This window comes from Brachycentrus maculatus, unplaced genomic scaffold (genome assembly GCF_059751285.1).
Source record: "Brachycentrus maculatus isolate JH-2025_06_01 unplaced genomic scaffold, ASM5975128v1 h1tg000459l, whole genome shotgun sequence".
NCBI classification, from domain to species: domain Eukaryota; kingdom Metazoa; phylum Arthropoda; class Insecta; order Trichoptera; family Brachycentridae; genus Brachycentrus; species Brachycentrus maculatus.
This window is the reverse complement of record NW_028281206.1, coordinates 1,713,398-1,719,107: the sequence shown is the minus strand read 5'-3', so window position 1 is coordinate 1,719,107 and position 5,710 is coordinate 1,713,398.

Below are 5,710 nucleotides of genomic sequence, written 5' to 3'. Positions count from 1 at the left end.
TTTCATCATTCGAACATCTATCAAACATCGTTTTGCCACACATTCGTCTGAGGGATCGCATTTCGACTGCATTCAGTCTGCTTTCATCCTTCTTTTGCCAACTCCATGCTTCGCTTCCATACATAAGGGTTGGAACCAGAACTCCACTGTGTACTGCCAGTTTAGCTTCCGCTGATAGATTTATTTAGATATATTTATTCCGCTCCAAATACATGTTCACAAATCTGGGTTTTCTCCACTTAGACGATATTTTATATATTTTTGACATCTTAAAATACATGTAGAAGAATATGAAAGTCTAGGTATTTACAGAGCTTATGACCTATCATAAGCTGGTTAAGTGAACACTTTACACACATGCTACATTCACCATTCTACCCATGATTGACAACCACACTACTAAAATTTTTGGAACTCCTAAATATATGTATGATGAATCTATTGACACAGTACATAGGAGTTCACAACAGCCATCTATATTGGATTGAGAAAGATTAACTGCGAGTATTTCAATGTTTTAGAACCAAAAACTTCCACGCACTCCATACTCGTACACCATATGGAAATATGATTTAAAAAACGGGAAAACTCCTATGTTGTTATGTTTTTGTATTTAGTACATAAACCCTGATGATGACAAGGTTCTTGTCGAAACCGGTTGGAAAAAGTGTACCAATAAAAAGTGGTTAAAACAAAGTTGTTTTATTTTATTAAGTTTATAAAATGTGCCACAAAGTATCTGCGAAAAACATTCAAGAAATGAGAAAGATTATTAGCATTAAAGATAGATTTAGCATAGACAATCCAACACAAAAATGGTCTTATACAAGCGGTTTTTTTTAATTCTCATGTTATTCAACAAAGTTAATACCAAACCAATAAACAAGACTACAAATCAAGCTTTTGAGAAACGAAGTCTTGAAAAACCCCCTACTAAAAGATCTTATTAACGACCAAAAGCTATACAAAGTGTTCAAACCTTTTAGGAATTTTCAAGACCCAAATATTTTCAATAAGAAAGGATATTTTTGCTCAGTTTTCAGTCAAGAGAGGGGAGAATATACAGGACCTTTCAGGATAGATTCAGGACCTTAATCGATTGGGCATCACCACGTTTTCTGGGTCGTCGGGACAGTACCGTCAATAACAGCGACATGTCCAGAGTTGCCAATATGTGGGGAATTCCCCAAACTGCGGGGAATCTCAATTCGATTGGAGAATTTGTGGGGATTTGTGGGGAAAATGTGGGGATTTTAACATTTTACCGTTCATTAATAAAATAATGTTTTGAGAGCATATAATATTTTTTGTGTGTTCTCCTTTTAGTATTATTATTTATGTGTTCTACATAATTGTTTACATTTTCATTTTTTGAACTCTGTTTATGATACAAAATACTAAGTAAAGTTTGTCAATTATTATTTTTGTTTACTATATGTAAAACTAATATTTGTATATTAGCCGTTTTTTTGGCTGTACTTTTTTATATATTTTATTACGACTCAAATATTTAAAAAAAATACTATGCATTTTATGTAAAAGTCCAATTAAGGCGTTAAAATTTTAAATAAAAAAAAATAAGTAGTCAATTTTTTATGATTTTTTTTCCTTGGGATAATTGTGTGGAGAATTTGTAGGGAATCGTGACTTTGATTTTCCCCAATTTTTTAAATTTGGCCTTGATTTTTGGGGAATTATCAAAATTGGCATTCGCAACGCTGGACATGTCCCAACCGCCTCGGGACGAATGTCAACCCTAACGCGAGCAGATATGTGGGCATGCATGGAAATCGCACATACTCGCCGACATTACACACTGCGAAACTTGAGTACATATACACAATTAATAGTACGTGCAGCCTACAGAGGAGCGTGGTATTTCGTATATTTCCTCGTTTGAAAGAATCGTATTGTGTCAATATTTCCTTTGCAAAGTTTATTTTGTATCTGAAGATAAGCAGAAAAGAGTCATGTTTGTTTTGGATACACTGGAGTTGTTTGTGATTGGATTTGTATTCCGAAACACACAAAATTAACATTACAAAAACAATGCAATTTATACGCGCACACATATACACACATAACATGTGTCGGGTTGTGGTCCCATGGTTAGTGTCGCGGACTCTCGAGTCAAGAGTTTCTCGGTTCAAACCCACTCTACCAAAATTTGATACCTATCTCTAATAATGAGCCGCTTAGGCTCACAGAAATAGTATGACATTGAAGTATTTTTAATATTATTTTTAATAAAAACACAAATATTTCTCTTTTATGCAAAAATATATTTATTTATTTATTTAAACTTCATGTACAGAAAATAAAAAGTACATTGGCGGGCTTATTGCTAAAAAGCAATATCTTCCAACCGACCAAAGACGGACTAGTGATATTGATCAAAACGTTTGATACCATATATAGCCGTTTGCAATCAGAGGGTAGATAGTACTTGAACATTTAAAAAACATAAATTACAAATTGACATTTAAAAAAAAACATAAATTACATATTAATATACCAATTACCAATTGACAAAAGACGATAATAAGGAGATAATATATATATACCTTTATTCTATTTCTTGTTTCGGCATTCACTTAGTGGTAAGACATGATGAAATTCAAAATGAAAAATACTTGTTTTTTACCACCTGAGTTTGTTTTATGACGACTAGTTTCGGAAGCTATGCTTACATCTTCCATCAGTTTACATTTAGACCTGAAGAATGAAGCTTACCTTCCGAAACTAGTCGTCATAAAATAAACTCAAGTGGTAAAAAAAAAACAAGTATTTTTTATTTAAAATGTATATATTCTGGTTGTGGAAAAGAAAGATGAAATAAAATACTTATTTCTAATTTAACACAAAGCTTTTATTTAGCAGAAATCCTTTATTTATAATAGCTTTCTCATACCAACCCTAGATGGCTCCCGTGAACTAAAACATAAAGCGTTATGAGATTTGTGATATACCTATGTGAGAGTTCCAAAAATTTGAGTAGTGTGATTTTCAATCATGGGTAGAATTGGTGAATGTTACACGTATGTAAAGTGATACTAAACCAGCCTGTGACGGCCGTAAGCCCCGCAAATGCCCAGACTTCCTTCCATATTCTTTTTCATCTATGTCGAGATGTCAAAAAACAATAGAGTTGATTTATGTCAACCATAGATAAATATGCATGTATCTGTGCCACGTCTCGGTAAGTACCTACCTAGTTTAACATTATTAATAATGTTTAGATTTAACGACTTACCATAACTTGTTTGTTTGGTGGCGTGAATTGAATATTCTGACCAGTATTCCCAATTTCCATTTTATCGCCGAGGGCTCTCCTACTTTCAATGCATCCATAAAAAAAACGAGAAATGACAAAATATAATAGAACAATTAAGAATGTTTATATCAAGTGCAACGTCCCAGGCGGCGATTCGATAATCGATAATTGGACGAGAATTGAGGGTGAAATTTCAAGGACGCGTTACGTTTATTAGGCACATTTCGTTACACGAGAGAGAAGAAAGATATAACGTAGAGAGAAGGAGAAAGATGGCTAAATATTCCGACATCACGGAAGAGTGGAGAAAAAAAGAGCGACGTATACACAACGATAGAATAAGATAGTGTCACGCACGTGCGCGTTGTAGATGTACACGTCAGACGCTATATATGAACAGTTAAGGTATCACGCGTTGTGTAATATTTATATTTATCGTTGTATTTTGTGATTATTTATGTTTGTGTACTGTGATAATCACCACCCCGATTCGCCGCAGGGGTAGCTAGAGAAAATAGAACGGCACTACAATCTTTGCTTCTTCCACATTCATACTCTTATTATTCAAACTCCTGACTTGACCACTTTGAAATACTTGATCTTGGCACGTTTTCCTTGGTCTTGATAAATAAAGGAACCTTGTTTACAGTTTGTTCTACTTGTGGGAAGCGCTAAGGTGTCAGTTGTCCTGTTGATCCGACCGGGAACTCTAAAACTTATACGTTCCAGCAATTCCGGCGAATCTATGTATGGCTGTATGTATGAGTTTAACAATTTATGCCTATTTATTATACCTGTTTATTGTTTTTAAATTTTGCCATGTATTAGTTTTGGTTATTTAAAAAAAAAGTAATTTATTATTTGTGTTCCAGTCTTGTGAACCTTAATCCCATGTCCCAAAATGAGAAATAGAAATTACTTATCGGGAATATTATATATCGCTCATTCCTTTCAACAACGTCATATATCAAAAATCGTCAATTTTCAGTTGTGCATGTTTTCGGAATGCCCAGAAAATGTACTATATCCTAGCCAAAGCGGCATATTTTTAACCAAATATTTACGCGCTACAGGGCAGAAAGTGTTGTTTTTGCATTTTGAAGAAAATGTATTGTTTAATTATTTTTTTAAATATACTAAATGTATTAAATATAGTAAAAAGTTCAATAAGTGGTTTGATATTTAATTTTAATACACTTTATTATATTCTTAAACTTTATAAACGATCTCCTGAAAAATAAAGTTTTTTGATACATGACGTTGTTGAAAGGAGTGAGCGAAATATGACTTATGTATGTAATATGTTTTGAAAAATAAATAAATAAAATAAGAATTATTAATTACAATTGATTAAAAATGATATGCATGAATTAGCCAACCTGACATGTCCAGCCAACCCTCGACCCGGCAGGGGAAGACTATCCTAGGGGTATCCATAATGCTTCCGTAGCGTGTAAATCACAACACTCACTTAATTTTGATTTTATTTGCTTAAACTCACTTTAAAACTTAAATAATGGCACTCAAGACTCGAGGGCACTCGTCATCTCAGGTGAGTGACAGCAATCTCATGTTTAATATTCAAAAAGCACGTCACAATACACTCGTTCCTCTTTGCCGCTGTAGTGGGACTTCAAATGACGCCATCGCACGCAATACGTTGAACAGAAACCCCATCAGATGATGAATAAAAACCCCATGAAAGAAAAATTTCAAAATTAACATAAATTATTTCCTATGCAATGATTTCATTAATCAAAGAAAACGCCAAATAAAAATAAAATGCGAAAACACATTATAGTTTTAAACACGTACGAATATTAATTAAATATTATTACACATAAATTATGCTATTTTAATGTAACTATGCAAATATGTTTATTTCATAAATAATACAAATATACGCGGAAATATTATTAAGAAATCACGCACAGGGGCGTGACGACCACTGAACACGATGAGCGCACGCCCGATCCGGCGCTGAACTGAATTGACAGAACTTGACAGTTCAAATGCGCGCGCATATTCCTTTGTGTGTTAGTTTATAGCTCTAGCGGTGACATTTTATACTATTTTCTCGTACTAAAAAAGAACACTAGTAAAAAGTAATATTTAAAATCCAAGTCATTAAAATATTTTGTGTTAAATAGTATGATTTTTTTACTCAGTTGTATTATTTCGATACCTAGTTTGACTCGGTCGGTAAAAGAAATCGTTCGGTTCGGACTATTCGTTCTTTATTCTTCATTCGGAATACGACAGGAGCGAGCACATACGCAAATAGTTTAAACATTATTTAAAAATATATGATTAAAAAATATATTTAGTATCCGTGTTGAGTTATTAAAAATAATTAGTTGAATTTATTTAATTTTTAAATTATTTTGTGCAATTTCAAGTTCGGACGACATCTATCGATACTCTGGTGATCTAGTC